Source organism: Macaca thibetana, chromosome 11 (assembly GCF_024542745.1).
Source record: "Macaca thibetana thibetana isolate TM-01 chromosome 11, ASM2454274v1, whole genome shotgun sequence".
Classification (NCBI taxonomy): domain Eukaryota; kingdom Metazoa; phylum Chordata; class Mammalia; order Primates; family Cercopithecidae; genus Macaca; species Macaca thibetana.
Genome location: NC_065588.1, coordinates 89,975,986 through 89,992,511, shown reverse-complemented (window position 1 = coordinate 89,992,511; position 16,526 = coordinate 89,975,986). Strand labels below are relative to the sequence as shown.

The 16,526-nt window shown below is 38.4% G+C and overlaps 1 protein-coding gene across 2 annotated transcripts in view; it reads left to right on the top strand.

The window, feature by feature from the left end:
• UBE2N (ubiquitin conjugating enzyme E2 N) overlaps positions 1–16,526 on the top strand; it is a 443,559-nt gene that overhangs the window by 217,032 nt on the left and 210,001 nt on the right. The window contains exon 1 of one of the 2 annotated variants that reach the window (XM_050747211.1): positions 13,572–13,575. The exons of the other annotated variant lie outside the window; for it this stretch is intronic. The gene's annotated coding sequence lies outside the window, so the exon portion shown is untranslated. Of the gene's footprint in view, positions 1–13,571; positions 13,576–16,526 lie in introns of those variants that run through there. 2 annotated transcript variants of the gene reach the window in all.

Below are 16,526 nucleotides of genomic sequence, written 5' to 3'. Positions count from 1 at the left end.
AGAGGAAAGTCCAGGCACACCACACACTTCATCTTCTTCATAACTTTGCAGAGGTTTTGGTTGGAAGTCAGAAAGAAATCCAATCAAAGCCAAAAGGGTAGGACTCCTCTCTCTATGGTGGGCTGCATTTTGTGTTTGACATTGGAACACACTCCAGTGTTTGACATGAATAACTTACAGAAAGCCCTGAAGAAAAGCAAGACAAGTGGTGAAGACCTTGAGTCATGGCACCCAGATGAAAGGCATTGGGTTGTCACAGCCTGGGTGATGAGGACAAGGATGAAGGAGAACTGAAAAGCCACCTTCGTGCACAATAAATGATGAGATAACCCTGGAATGACAGCAAACAGCTGCTCAGTTTCCTCAGAGCTAACAGCTGCCACCTCTGCTGGGCTTTTTCCACCAGCAGCTCCTTTGACAACCAGCCTAACATAATTGATGATCAAGGCTCTCCCGTGTGGCAGCGAAGCCTTTGCTGGGGGAAAGGTCTTTAAATGTTACTGGAGCGACAGGAGAAAGTGCCAGGTAGGAACAACCTTGACAGAATAAAGTGAACAACAGAAAGTGCTGGAAGCAAACTGTTAAGAGGGTGTGGATAGAGCTCTTGAGGCAGCAGTTCCCAAATATCTTTGTGGAGGTTTGCACTGGTCCCCAACAGAAAAAGGACAATGTAGCAAGTTTCCCTTATACATTTCACTTAAAAGACTGTCCTTTATTCCAAGATTTCTTCTTTCATAGTTTTGATGTTAAATCTCCTTTTGTGAAAAGATAATGATAGAAGATGGTATTCTTTTTTTTTCCTCTCTCTTATATTCATGGCGAAATAAAATGTTGGCAGCACTCTATCAGTCCTCAGTCTTTTTTTTTCTTTTTCACAGGTCCATGAAATTTAAAAGTCTGGTACCCATGCAAATGCCCAGAACTGTTTAAGAATCATTCACAAAGAAAGAAAAAAAGAAGACAACTCAGAAAACACCCATATGTATTAAAAGGATAAGCCACACAAATTTCAAGGACAAATCAATGCTCAGAAGTTAAGCAAATAGCAACATCTTTGAGAAAAGTCATAGCAGGAAACAAAAAAAGATTAGTCAGTTTCTATCAGCCTTAGGAATCTGAACTCTCTGCCTTTCAAAGACATGTTGAAAAAGGGAATGGATGGTTCAACCAAGCTTTGACTGTTGCTCACAATTATTTCTAACATGAGAAACACAGCTGACTTGAAAAACTAGGGGCTATTAAACTTTTCAGAATGGATTACAAAATACTAGCCAGGAGCCAGCTGCAAAGATTTTGACAACAGAACAGCTCCCAATGTTCACAAGAGTACTGAGAAAAACTAACAATAGCAGCTGTTTTGCAAAAAGTGCAAAAGAAGGTTGAAAGAATGAGAACAACAAACAGATTGTGAAAATTCACCATGTTAACTCTTGGAATAGAAGCTGTAAATGTTTTCATGGAAAGGGGACTCCTCTACACTTCATCTGCTTATCCTTTAGGACCAGAGTACATGACAAAATGACAGTGTTAGGAAAGAAAAAGGCTTGGACGAAAGTGCACAGAAATGGGGTGAAAGAGGAAGGCAGGTGTGAAGATAGGTTTCCCTTGAATTTCAGAACTCGTGAACCCATCCATGTAATTGCAAATTGTGTTCCTGACTAGCAATAACTTAAAGAAACACAACTGAGATATAAATGGAAAAAATAATGAATGAAATGTAAAGATAGTCACATTTGCTGACAAGTCATAGAATTCATTCTCTTGCCTTATGTTTATAACTTTATGATGGAAAGGAAAATGATGAGGAATATTTTGGGAAAGGATCTAGAATTTAGTAAACATCTATCAAGGACCAGGCACAATGCTTGAAACTCATAGCCTCTCTATATAGTATTTCATAAACTTCTAACAACAACATTCTAAGGTGAGTATTATGACCTCAGTTTCCAGATGAGAACACTGAGGATCATAAATAAGATGCTTTCCCAGAGGGTTGTAGCTGTCAAGTGTCAGAGTCAAGTACGCATTTTCACCACTATTCTCAGTATCCAGTTATCCTCTCTGCCAAGATGCAGAATGAATGATTATAGAAACTGAGGGATTCTCTGAGAATCCTTCCTCCCAGGGTTGCCCCCTACATCACCTGAGGTGCCAATTCCAAACTCCTAGGTCTGTTGTTCCTTGTGCTGAACGCTCTTATGAGCCCACATTAAAATTGATTTACTTTATGTCCTCTCAGGTAAGTACAGAAAGTCACTTCTGAGTGTCAAACTAGAAGGGAATTTATCTGATTAAATAATATGTAGTTATGTACTAATGGAAGAGGACAAAAGGACAATTCTCCTTCCAGGTAGAGATAATGGCCCAATCTTTATTAACAACCTGGGGGATGTAGCACTACTCCCTTTCAGGACCTGACTTCAGCACAACACTGATGTACTGATCACTCCCCAGTGCACATTGCCAACTATAGAAGCTGATGCTCCCAGGGGCATCAAAGCCCAAAGAGAAAACAAAACAAAACAACACAAAAAACCCCACACACCTGAAGAGCATCACTATAAAAGGAAATATGACAAAAAGAAGACACAGAATGAATGTAGTAGGTAAATAACAAATGCTAAATAAGCATAAAAATCTTCAAACAAGTAAGAGACAATATTGGCAACATGAAATAAGAACTAACAGAATAAGGAAGAACCAAGTGGAAAACCTGATTACAAAAAACATGATAGCTGAAATAAAATAACTCAGTAATTAAGATAAATATCTCAAGGAATACACCTGAGAAACAAATTACTGAACTGGGAGTCTGCCATATCATACCCAGAACAAATAAAATAATAGGCCCAGTGTGGTGGCTCACACCTGTAATCCCAGCACTTTGGGAGGCTGAGGTAGGTGGATTGCCTGAGGTCAGAAGTTCAAGGCCAGCCTGGCCAACATACAGTGAAACCCCGTGCCGACTAAAAAATACAAAAATTAGCTGGGCATGGTGGTGCTCACCTGTAGTCCCAGCTACTTGGCAAGCTGAGGCAGGAGAATGACTTGAACCTGGGAAGCGGAGGTTGCAGTGAGCCGAGATCAAACCACTGCACTCCAGCCTGGGCGATAGAGCAAGACTGTCTTTTTCTTAAAATAATAATAATAACAATAATAATAGTATATAAGGAAAGTTGAGAGATAATAGTAATGTCAACATGTATATAATGAGTGTACCAGAAGGAGGAAAAAGAAAAGAGAGTAGTCAATGTTTGAAGGCATGACAGAGAATTACCAGGATTAAGGAAAGTTTCTCAGCTTGAAAGTCCTTATAGAATGCCAAATAAGATTAAGGAAAAAACAACACCTAAATGTGCTATGTTGAAATTTATATCCAGCTAAACTGTCTTTTCCATGTGACTGAAATCCCAGCACTTTGGGAGGCCGAGGCGAGTGGATCACGAGGTCAGGAGTTCAAGACCAGCCTGACCAACATGGTGAAACCCCGTCTCTACTAAAAATACAAAAATTAGCCGGGTACGGCAGCGTATACCTGTAGTCCCAGCTACTCAGGAGGCTGAGGCAGGAAAATTGCTTGAACCCGGCAGGTGGAGGTTGTAGTGAACCAAGATTGTGCCACTGCACTCCAGTCTAGGTGACAGAGTGCAACTCCATCTCAAAAAAAAAAAAAGAAAGAAAAAATAGAAAAAGAAACTAACTTCGATAAAACATAATGACATGAGCATCTCTCCATTAAATAAAGCAACAGCTGGCAGAACTATGGGAAGAAACAGAAGGTACATTCATTAGATATTTCACATATTCTTTTCAGAAACCAATAAATCGTTGGACTGATTCTTGATATCAGAGTTTAAAAAAAAGAAACTGATAGATCAAGAAGATAAAAACAAAAGCAAATGTATGGAACATTCAAAAAAACAACGAATAAAGTTAAATATAAGCCAATTATTTTAAGCAAATACAGAATTTTCTCATTTTAAAAACCACAAAGTAAACTTTAATAAATACAACATTCTTTCTAACCCTCATAAAAATTAATCCCAAAATAAAATTTAATAAATTAGAGTTAACATCTTACCAATCATGCTCTAATAAAATTAAAAGTCATTAACCAAAGGATATTAAAATTATTCTTTATGTCTGAAAATCAAAATATATTCTACTAAAGTAACTAAAGAGTTACTTTAACTGAAGACTCTTTAACTAAAGAGTCTACTAAAATAGTCTACTAAAGTAACCTTAGTAGTAACTAAACTAGTTACTTTAGTTGCTAGTTAAAGTAACTAAAGTAAACCATTACAGTAATGCTCTAGAAATTCAGAAATTCTAGAATTCTGAAGAAATTCTAGAGCAGAAATTAGCAGCATTAAATGTGCTTAGAACTGAACCACATTGAACATGCTATATGAAAGTACAACAGAGTGAAACTCTGTCTCAAAAACAAAAAGAAAGTATGAACCACAATTAAAATAGAACCAAAACAATAGTTTATGGTTTTAAATACATTGTTAGAAAACAAGAAATAAAAATAAAATAGAAAACAAGAAAATAAAAATAAAATAAGCTAAACTCTGAATTTGTGAAAGTGGGGAAAATCTAATCAGTCTGGCAAAATATAAAGGAAAGAAATAATAAAGATAGCTACAGAAAATAAATAAAATATACTAATAAGCCAAAAATTGATTATTTGAAAAGACTAACAAAATAGACATAACACTATTAATAGTAAGACTCATAAAGTAAGAAACAGAATGATCTGTAGGATTTTACCATTCAATGTATATTTTAGGTACATTTTACAAGAATGCATACATTATTCAAGGACCTAGAGCAAATACATTAAAGTGGGTGTCTATAGATCATATAAAATGGGAGTGGGATCAGTAATGAAAGTGAAAAATGTAAATAAAGAGAAGAGCCTCACATGGATGAAGGAGGACAGAGTCCCATGGTATCAGATACAATAAGCAAAGGAAGGGACATTCAGTATTCTGTGTGAGCACAATTTTGGGAATAAACGTAATGTTAAATTTTTCTTTACTCCTTACAATTTTTTTTCAAGTCTGTTAAAAAGTTTGATGCTAAAAATGAAACCAATAGCTAAGTAAATAGATTATCTTATCAATTTGGGGAAGGATGTTGAAAGCACAAAGATAATAAAAGAAACAAAAAAGGAGAAAAATGACTTTAAAAATGAAATATTTAAAAAAATCTTTTTGTCTATCAAAAAGTCACAAAAAATGAGATGTAAAAAAGCAAATAGGAAAGAATATTTGCAAGAAAAACTACAAAATAAGAAAATATAGTCACAATATATGGGTTTATGCAAATAAACAAGCAAACACAAAAATACTATTATTATTAAAAATTGGACAAGAGAAAAAAGGTTTTAACACTCCACAGAGAAAATAAAACTGGTTAATAAACATGAAAAAATATTCAATTTCAGTAATAGTATAAAAAATGCAATTAAAACGGAAATTTCCCCTCTACAAAATAGCAAGCCAACACTCTCATACACTCCTCTTGGGAATATAAACTGGTTCTACTTCCTGGAAAGCAATTTCATACTACTTGTCAAGAGGCTTTTGACTCAGTAATTCCTCATCTAAGCATCTATCCTTGGAGAAAAACCTACACATTCATCAAAATGAGAATGCTAAATTTGGTACGTTCATACTGTGATGAATAGTCGACCTCCATGAGAACAGTCTCTGAATCCCCAGGACCTGCTACATTAGTAGGGATCAACAAGTATTTGTTAACTGACTCTGGAATTTTATGTGGTAGCTAAAAAATAAAAAGGAGTTCAAATTATGACTTAGAAAGATATACTAGACCTGTTAAATGAAGAAAACACGGTGAAAAAGAGGTTGTACAAGATGATCCCATTGATGTAAAACTAAAACCAGAACCAAAGCAAACAACAAATAAAAAACCTTCTCCCTTGTATTAGCCTATTCTCACACTGCTGTAAAGAACTGCCAATACTGAGTAATTTACAAAGAACAGAGCTTTAATTAACTCATAGTTCCTCATGGCTGGGGAGGCCTCAGGAAACTTAAAATCATGGCAGAACGTGAAGGGGAAGTAGACACCTTCTTCACAAGGCAGCAGGAGAGACAGAGAAGCCCAGGGGAAATTGCCATTTATTAAAACCATCAGATCTCATGAGAACTCCCTCACTACCATGAGAACAGCATGGGGGAAGCTACCTCCATGATCCAATCACCTCCCACCAGGACCCTCCCTCAACACCTGGGGATTTGGGTGGGGACACAAAGACAAACCATATCATCCCTATTCCTCTTCATCTCTCTGTGTATGTGTAAATGCTTAGACAAACATAATAAAAGGTGCACGCAGTAAGTCAATAAGCATGATTATGTTTGGGAAGGAGATGGGGATGTCCAGGGAGAGCAGATTTGGAGGGAAATTTTGTTATCTGAATGGTTTTACATATAAATATATTCTCACACTACTTGTTGTATTAGTTTGGTTTTACACTGCTATAAAGAAGAAGGCACCTTCTTTGCAAGGTGGCAGGAGAAAGAGCAAAGGGGGAAGTGCCAATTTTTTAAATTTATTTTAATTTTTTTAGAAGGAGTTTCACTCTTGTTGCCCAGGCTGGAGTGCAATGGTGTGATCTTGGCTCACCACAACCTCTTTCTCCCGGGTTCAAGCAATTCTCCTGCCTCAGCCTCCCGAGTAGCTGGGACTACAAGCGCCTGCCACCACGCCCAGCTAATTTTGTGTTTTTAGTAGAGATGAGGTTTCTCCATGTTGGTCAGGCTGGTCTCGAACTCCCAACCTCAGGTGATCTGCCCACCTCAGCCTCCCAAAGTGCTGGGATTACAGGCGTTAGCCACTGTGCCCAGCCAGAAGTGCCACTTTTAAAACCATCAGATCTCATGAGAACTCACTCACTACCATGTGAACAGCACGGGGGAAACCACTTCCATGATTCAATCACCTCCCATCAGGTCCCTCCCTCAACATGTGGGGATTACAATTTGAGATGAGATTTGGGTGAGGACACAGAGCCAAACCATATCATTCCACCCCTGGCCCCTTCCAAATCTCATGTCCTTTTCACATTTCAAAACCAATCTTGCCTTCCCAACAGTCCCCCAAAGTCAAAGTCTTAACTTATTCCAGCATTAACCCAAAAGTCCAAGTCCAAAGTCTCATCTGAGACAAGGCAAGTCCCTTCCACCTATGAGCCTAAAATAAAAAACAAGTTAGTTACTTCAAAGATACAATGGTGGTACAGGTGTTGGGCAAATGTTCCCATTCCAAATGGGAGAAATTGACCAAAACAAAGGGGCCATAGGCCCCATGCAAGTCCAAAACCCAGAGGGCAGTCATTAAATCTTAAAGCTCCAAAATGATCTCCTTTGACTCTATGTCTCATAATCAGGGTACACTGATGCAAGGGTTGGGCTCTCAAGGCCTTGGGCAGCTCCACCCCTGTGGCTCCGCAGGGTGCAGCCCCTACAGCTGCTTTCAAGGGCAGGTGTTGAGTGCCCGCGGCTTTTTCAAGCACATGGTGCTAGCTGTCAGTGGATCTATCATTCTGGGGTCTGAAAGACAGTGGCCCTCTTCTTATAGCTCCACTAGGCAGTGCCCCAGTAGGGACTCTGTATGGGATCTCCAACCTCACTCCTGGTACCAATTTTCTATATTAGTTCATTTTCACACTGCTATAAAAACTGCCTGAAACTGGGTAATTTATTAACAAAAGAAGTTTAATTGCATCACAGTTCTGCATGGCTAGGTAGGCCTCAGGAAACTTACAACCATGGCAGAAGGTGAAGAGGAAGCAGACACCTTCTTCACAAGGTGGCAGGAGAGAGCGAAGGGGGAAATGCCACTTTTAAAACCATCAGATCTCATGAGAACTCACTTACTATCATGAGAACAGCATGGGGGAAACTGCCCCCCATGATCAAATCACCTCCCATTAGGTCCCTCCCTCGACACATGAGGATTACAATTCGAGATGAGATTTGGGTGGGGATACAGAGCCAAACCATATCACTTGTATACTTTAAAAAAATGTTTTCTAAAGGATGTATATGCAAAGATGTTTATGATAGCATCATTTGCAGTGATTAGAAGTTAAAAACAACCCCTTAGGAGAATAGTTAGATACGTGCTGGTCACAACATTTCATGTAGACATAGTAAGTTGTGCTTTAAAAGAAGAATTGACAGGAAATGACAAGGTGGATTGTTATGTGAAACACACAAAGATTCAATGCAAAAAATATAGGCACACTTTACCAGAAACATTAAGGAAAGTTGTTTGAGCTAAAAGCAAGTGATCCCAGAGAATAATTTGATTCTACACAAAAAAACCGAAGAGCATCAATAAAGGTAATTATGTAGGTGATTATAAGAGAAAATTGAAACACATATTTATTTCCCTTTCTTCTTTTTATAAAAGCAATCATATAAAATAATATATATATATAATTGTATTGTTAGGCCCATAACATAAAGTCCTGTAATGTATTTGGCAATAACAACACAAAGGAGGTAGATGGTAGCAAAATTGTATTGGAGTAAGTAAGTAACACCAGATAGTAGCTCATATCCAAAGGAATAAATGAAGAGAACAAGAAAAGGTAAATAAGGTTAGTATAACAGACTCTATAAATATACACTTGCTTTCTTTTCTTCTCTTGACTTCTTTAAAAGACATAAAATGATATGAAATAATAATTATAATAATATATTGTTGGATTTCTATTATATACACATATTATATATGTAACAAAAATGGCACCAATAAAAGGAAGGAGAAAATAGGGCTATATAGGAATAAAGTTTCTATATGTTACTATAATTAATTTAGTATAAATCTGAAGTTAATTCTGATAAGTTAAGATATATATGGGAGCACCTAGAGCAACCACTAAGAAAATACCTCAAAAATGCAATGCAAAAAAAAAAAATCATTCAAGGAATTAAAATGTTATGCTAGGAAATAATCACTTAACGCAAAAGAAAGCAGCAAAGGAGAATAGAGGAACAAAGACAAGAGGCAGAAAACACGAAAACCAAAATAGCAGATATAAAAGCAATTACATCAATAACAACAGTAAATGTAAATAGATTAAACAAGCCAGTCAAAAGGCAAAAATTGCCAGTATGTTAAAAACAAGATCTAATAATATGCTGTCTATAAGAGACACACTTTAGATTTAAATATTCAAATAGGTTGAAAGTTAAAGGATAGAAAAAGATATACTATGCAAACAGCAGCCATAAGAAAGCTGAAGTGGCAATACTAATTTCAGACAACACAGATTTTTAAGAAATGTTTCTAGAAATAAAGAGGGACATTTTACAATGATAACAAGGTCAATCAATCAGGGAGATATAACAATTATAAACATATCTCTGCACTTAACAATGGAGCTCCAAAACACATAATGTGAAAAATAACAAAACTAAATGAAGAAATAGACAATTCAACAATAATAGCTAGAGACTTCAATATCCTACTTTCAATAATTAATAGAATTAGACAGAAGATCAACAACAAAAAAGGAAGACTTGAACAACACCATAAACCAACTAGACCTAACAGATACCTATAAAACATTTTACTAAACAACAGCAGAATACATATTCTTTTCTAGTGCGCAGAGAACATTTTCCAGGATACATGATGTGGTATTGGCCCTATTCTTTTCTTGCTGTTGTTGTTGTTGTTGTTGTTGAGACCGGGTCTCACTCTGTTGCCCAGGTTGGGGTGCAGTGGCACAATCTCAGCTCACTGCAACTTCTGTCTCCTGGGTTCAAGCAATTCTCCTGCCACAGCCTTCCAAGTAGCTGACACTATAGGCAAGTGCCACCACACCTGGCTAATTTTTGTATTTTTAGTAGAGACGGGGTTTCACCATGTTGCCCAGGCTGGTCTTGAACTTTTGGCCTCAACTAATCCACCCGCCTCAGCCTCCCAAAGTTCTGGGAACATAAGCATGAGCCAACTTGCCTGGCCAGCCCTACTCATCTCAATAAATTCTAAAAAGATTGAAAATTTTTTTCAACTTTTTTTTTTTTTTTTTAGATTCAGAGGATTCATGTGCAGGTTTGTGACATGGGTATATTGCATGATGCTGAGGTTTGGGGTCTGACTAATCCCACCACCCAGGTAGTGAGCATAGTATCCAATAGATAGTTTTTCAACTGATGCCCCATTCCTCTCCTCCCCCTCCTATCTAGTAGCCCCCCCATGTCTATTGTTCACATCTTTGTGCCCACGTGTACTCAATGTTGAGCACTCAGTTATAAGTGAGAGCATGCAGTATTTGGTTTTCTGTTTCTGGGTCAATTTGCTTAAAATAATGGCTTCGGCTGGGCATGGTGGCTCATGCCTGTAATCCCAGCAGTTTGGGAGGACGAGGTGGGCAGATCACAAGGTCAAGAGTTCGAGACCAGCCTGACCAACAGGGTGAAACCCCATCTCTACTAAAAATATATAAATTAGCCAGAAGTAGTGGTGCACGCCTGTAATCCCAGCTACTCGGGAAGTTGAGGCAGGAGTTGAACCCGGGAGGTGGAGGTTGCAGTGAGCAGAAATGGCATCATTGCACTCCTACCTGGGTGACAAACTGAGACTCCATCTCAAAAAAAAAAAAAAAGTAATGGCCTCCAGTTGCATTCATGCTGCAACAAAGGGCATGATTTCATTCTCTTTTTAATGGCTGTGTAGTATTCCACGGTGTATATGTATCATATTTGCTTTATGCAATAAAAGGTTTGAAATTATGCAAAGAATATTCTCTGACCACAACAGAATTAAATTAGAAATCCACAAATATGTGGAAATTAAACAACAGATTTTTAAATAACAAATGGGTCAAAAAAAATCACAAAGGAAATTAGAAAATGCTTTGAGGCAAATGAAAATGAAAGCCCAACCTACAAAAGAAACTGAAAATGAACTAAATAAATGGAAAGACATCCCCTGTTCATTGATTAAAGACTTAATATTGTTAGGCTAGCAATACTCCCCAAATTGATCCACAAATTCTGTGCCATTCCTATCGAAATTCCAGCTGGCCTTTTTGCAGAAGTTGACAAGCTAATCTTAAAATTCATATGAAAATTCAATAGTCCCAAAAATAATCCAAACAGTCTTGAAATAGAAGAATGAAGTTTAGGATTCATACTTCCCAACTACAAAACTCACAAGAAAGTTACAATAATCAAGACAGTGCACTATTGGCTCCAGGATAGACATATAGATCAACAGCATATAATTCAGAGTTAGAAGTAAACCTTCATACTTACAGTCAATCGATTTTTGACAAGAGTGCCCAAACAATTCAGTGGGGGGAGAATAATTTCTTCAACAGATGGTACTGGAACAATTGGATAGCCTACTGAATAAAGTAGGACCCCTATCTCGCACCATCTACAAAAACTAAATCAAACTAGATCAAAGACATCTTAAATATATGAGCTAAAACTATAAAACTCTTAGAAGAAAAGATAGGTGAAGTCTTTCTGACCTTGTATTAAGCAATGGCTTCTTAGATCTAACATGAAAAGCACAGCAACAAAAGGAAAAATAGATACATTGAACTTTGCCAAGATTAAAAATTTTTGTGCTTCAAAGTATACCATCAAGAAAGTGGAAGACAGCCCACAGAATAAGAGATAATATTTACAAATCACATATCTTATAAAGGAATTGTAACTACAATATATAAAGAATGCCTACAACTCAATAATTTAAAAGACTAATAAGCCAACTAAAAATTGGCCAAGGATTTGAATGATCTTCCCAGGAAGATACATAAATGGCCAATAAATACATGGTAAGATGCTTAACATAATTGGCTATCAAGAAAATGCAAATCAAAGCCACAATGAGATACCACGCAAAAAAAGGTTGCTAATAAGTGCGGGCAAGGATGTGGAGAATCTAGAATAATACTGGTACACTGCTAATGGGAATGTAAAATGGTGCCGCACCTTTGAAAGAAAAAAGTCTAGAAGTTTCCCCAAAAGGTTAAACATAGAGTTACCATTTGACCCAGAAATTCTATTCCTAGGCATGTACTTAAGAGAAAAACAAACACATATGTGCATATAAAAACTTGTACACAGATCTTCATAGCAGCATTATACACAACAGCCAAAATGTGGAAACAACCCAAATGGCCATCAACTGATGACCATATAAATAAAATGTGGTATATTAATGCCATGGAATACTACTGGCCATAAAAAGGAATGAAGTACTAACTAATACATCCTATAACATGTATGAACCTTGAAAATATTATTCTAAGTGGAAGAAGCAAGACATGAAAGGCTGTGTATTATATGGTTTCATTTATTATGAAATGTCCAGAATAGGCAAATCTTTAGAGGCAAAAATAGGTAAGTGATTGCCTAGGGAGGGAAGGAGGGTAGGGTTAGATGGAAAATGACTCCTAATGAATATGAGGTTACTTCTTGGGGTGATGAAAATGTTATAAAACTTGTTATTATGGTTGTACAACTCTATGAAATACTAAAAATCATTGAAATTGTATACTTTAAATAGGTGACTTATAAGGTATGTAAATTATATCTCAATAAAGCTGTTATTTTTAAAATATAGAAAAAATCTACAGAGAAAATTATTGTAATTAACTTTGGCTAATTCCTATTAACCGGAGATTACAGATGGCTTTTAGTTCTTCTTTGTATAGTTCTGCATTTCCTAAATTCTCTATTACCATATACTGTTATGTCATCAGAGAGTTATAAATATTTCAAAATAATTCTTTATTCATTCAACAAATACTTGGTAAACACTTTTCAGGAGACAAGTATTGAGATTCAGAAAATAATGTAAGTCCCTCCTTGTGGTAGGCCATTCTTGCATTACTATAAAGGAATACCTGAGACTGGGTAATTTATAAAGAAATGAGATTTAGTTGGCTCACAGTTCTGCAGGCTGTACAGGAATCATGGCACCAGCATCAGCTTCTGGGGAGGCCTCAAGAAGCTCACAATCATGGTGGAAAGCAAAGGGGGAACAGGCTCTCCACATGGTGGGAAGGAGGAGCAAGGTTGGGGAGGTGCTACACATTTATAAATGACCTGATCCTATGAGAACTCACTATTACCAGCCACAAACTATGAGGGATCCACCTCATGAGCCACACATCTCCCACCAGAACTCATCTCCAACATGGGAGATTATCATTCAACATGAGATCTGGAGGGGACAAACATCCAAACCATATCACTCCTCTCATAAAGCTCAAAATTTAAGATGACATGAAGGTTTAGAGAGTGCTGTAACATAGTTGCATACAAGGTATAGTGGTAGATGAAAAGTTCTGGTGCTATTTGGAAAGGTGAGAAGGCTGTAAGGGGGTAGCTTAAGTTGGGTCTTGAAGGATACATAGGAGTTCTCCAGGTGGATGAGGTGGAGAAGGGCATTCTGGGAAGAGAACAGTATGTTCAGAGGCTCTGATGTAAAGCATCCTGCTTGGTAATTGTGTGATTCATTAGGTATATCTGGATTTTAAAGGCTGTTGGGAGGTTGCAGTGGGGGTAGAGGAAGGCCAGCAAGATAAGGCTAGCAGGGTGAGCCGTGCTAAGGAGTGAGGACTGAGCACATTCAGCAACGGTAGTGTCCTATAGAATTTATGGCTGCATTCAGCAGCGACCAGATATTACCTTAAGAAGCCTTCAAGGAGTACATTGTTAAGAGAGAACAGCATCTGTGGGATAAATAGAAAGAGGCTCATTTACTTTAACTACACCCCAGAAAGATCTAAGCAATGATCTCAGGTTGGAAAGAACCAAACCTTTGGCAAAATAGTCTAAAACCCACGCGCTGAGGATTTGCCGTGGTGTCCACCTTGGTTCTGTTGTTGCTTTTATCAGGCCTTTTTCTCGTGGTTACTGAGCACTCCGTATTTGCAGGCCTGCTTTAAAATACAAGATAGAGTTGCACCACTACCTGTTAGTCTCATTATTGAGGGATTTCAGATACAGGGTTTTGACGCGGAGCAGTTGAAGGTAGCAAAGCAACCAACACAGTGTGCTAACAGACCAGTTTTCTTTTTACAAAATAGTAATGATACGGAATTATTTTCACCAAGTAATTATTATTAATTTTGTTTTTTTAATTTTTTTTGTTTTTTTGAGATGGAGTCTCTCTCTGTTGCCCAGGCTGGAGTGCAGTGGCGCGATCTCGGCTCACTGCAACTTCCATCTCCTGGGTTCAAGCAATTCTCTCGCCTCAGCCTCCTGAGTAGCTGAGATTACAGGCACCCACCACAATGCCCGGCTAATTTTTGTGTTTTTAGCAGAGACTGGGTTTCTCCATGTTGACCAGGCTGGTCTCAAACTCCTGACCTCAGGTGATCCACCCGCCTTGGCCTCCCGAAGTGCTGGGATTACAGACATGAGCCACCACGCCCGGCCCTCAATAATCCGTAAGCTTTGAAGGGCTGAATCCTGAGTTTGACAATTTTGCCTAAACCTGGGACTTGGTTAAAGATTAAATAACTATACCTTTATTTCAACTGCATGAACTAGAAAACTAAAAAACAAGTGAAGACATGCACTGAGAAAGTAGAGTATACTATGACGGTAAATAGAAACTTTTTTAGCATTTTAATGAGAGAGAGACAGAGTGTGTGTGTATGACACATCAACACAAATAAATAAAAGAACTGGTGAGGATAGATGAGTCACTGAGAATGTTTAAAACTATTTGGCTCCCCCAGGAGATGACCAGATAGACGGTGAATGATTCAGCATGGGAAATAACCAGTAAGAGCAAATGCAAATGCTAAAGGGATATGAAAGAAATCTCAGAGGTGGGGAAAACAATGGGGTCTTCACTTGCCACTGAGAGTTTTAAAAAGATTATCTCAGGGGATTAGTAAAAGGCAGAGCTTCAACCTCCTTGTTCTAAAGGTAGCTTATAAGGTATAGTTGAGAAAGACATTAGCCACTATATTTAGCTATTAACCCAAGAAGATTGTTACCACAAAGAAACTTCTTGTTAGGTCTTGTTTTAGGGTTCTATCTTTAGTATGAAATCAGAAACAACTTTGCCCACACAGTGGCATACTGTGTACTTCTACTTATTCCACCCTGCCCCCCAACTTAATGGGAGCCTTACTAAAGGTTCCAACAATTTCTGATGCCTGCAGCATTCATGCATCACACTCTGTTCTGCTCTTATAAAACAGTGCCCTCCAGAGTGACTTGCGTGATGAGTATTGTCTTAGTCTATTTATGCTGCTCTAACAAAACACCTAAGAATTGGTAATTAACACGTAATAGATTTTTTTTTTTTTAGATGGAGTCTCGCTCTGTTGCCAGGCTGAGTGCAGTGGTGCAATCTCGGCTCACTGCAACCTCCGTCTCCCAGGTTCAAGTGATCCTCCTGCCTCAGCCTCCCAAGTAGCTGGGACTACAGGTGCCTGCCACCACACCTGGCTAATTTTTTTGTATTTTTAGTAGAGACAAGGTTTAACCATGTTGGCCAGGATGATCTCGATCTCTTGACCCACCTCGGCCTCCCAAAGTGCTGGGATAACAGGCGTGAGCCACCGTGCTTGGCCAGAAATTTATTTTTCATAGTTCTGGAGGCTGGGAAGTCCAAAGTCAAAGTGCTGGCAGGTTTGGTGTCTGGTGAGGGCCTAGTCTTTGCTTTCAAGATGGCGCCTTGACCTCTATGTCCTCACGTGGTAGAAGGGATGGAAGGATAACAAGGGACAAACACTAGTTTCCTCCAGACCTTTTACAAGGTGGCTAATCCCATTCATGAGCCTTTCACTCTCATGACTGAAGACCCCACCTATTAATATTCATGACTAAGACCAGATGCAGTGGCTCAGGCTGGGTGTGGTGGCTCACACCTGTGATCCCAGCACTTTGGGAGGCTGAAGTGGGTGATAACCTGAGGTCAGGAGTTTGAGACCAGCCTGGCCAACATGACAAAACCCTGTCTTCACTAAAAATACAAAAATTAGCTGGACATGGTGGTGGGTGCCTGTAATCCCAGCTACTTGGAAGGCTGAGGCAGGAGAATCACTTGACCTCAGGAGGTGGAGGTTGCAGTGAGCTGAGATCGCGATTGCACTCCTGCATGGGCAGCAGAGCGAGACTCTGTCTCAAAAAAACAAAAAATTCGTGATTAAATGTCAACTTACAAATTTTAGAGTATGCATTTAGACCATAGTTAGTACCTAGAGGGTAGTGCCCACGTCTCTATATAGCATTTTAAATGGCATCTTAGATGTTCATGTAGAGATACCATAAATATTTGTTGGTGTTTGTGTAAGTCCATTTTCATACTGCTGTAAAGAACCTCCCTGAGACTGGGTAATTTATAAAGGAAAGAGGTTTAATTGATTCACAGTTCCACATGGCTACGGAGGCCTCAGGAAACTTACAATCATGGCTGAAGGTGAAGGGGAAGCAAGGCACGTCTTACATGGCAGCAGGAGAGAGGAGTAAGTGAGAGGAGGAAAACTTACTGGC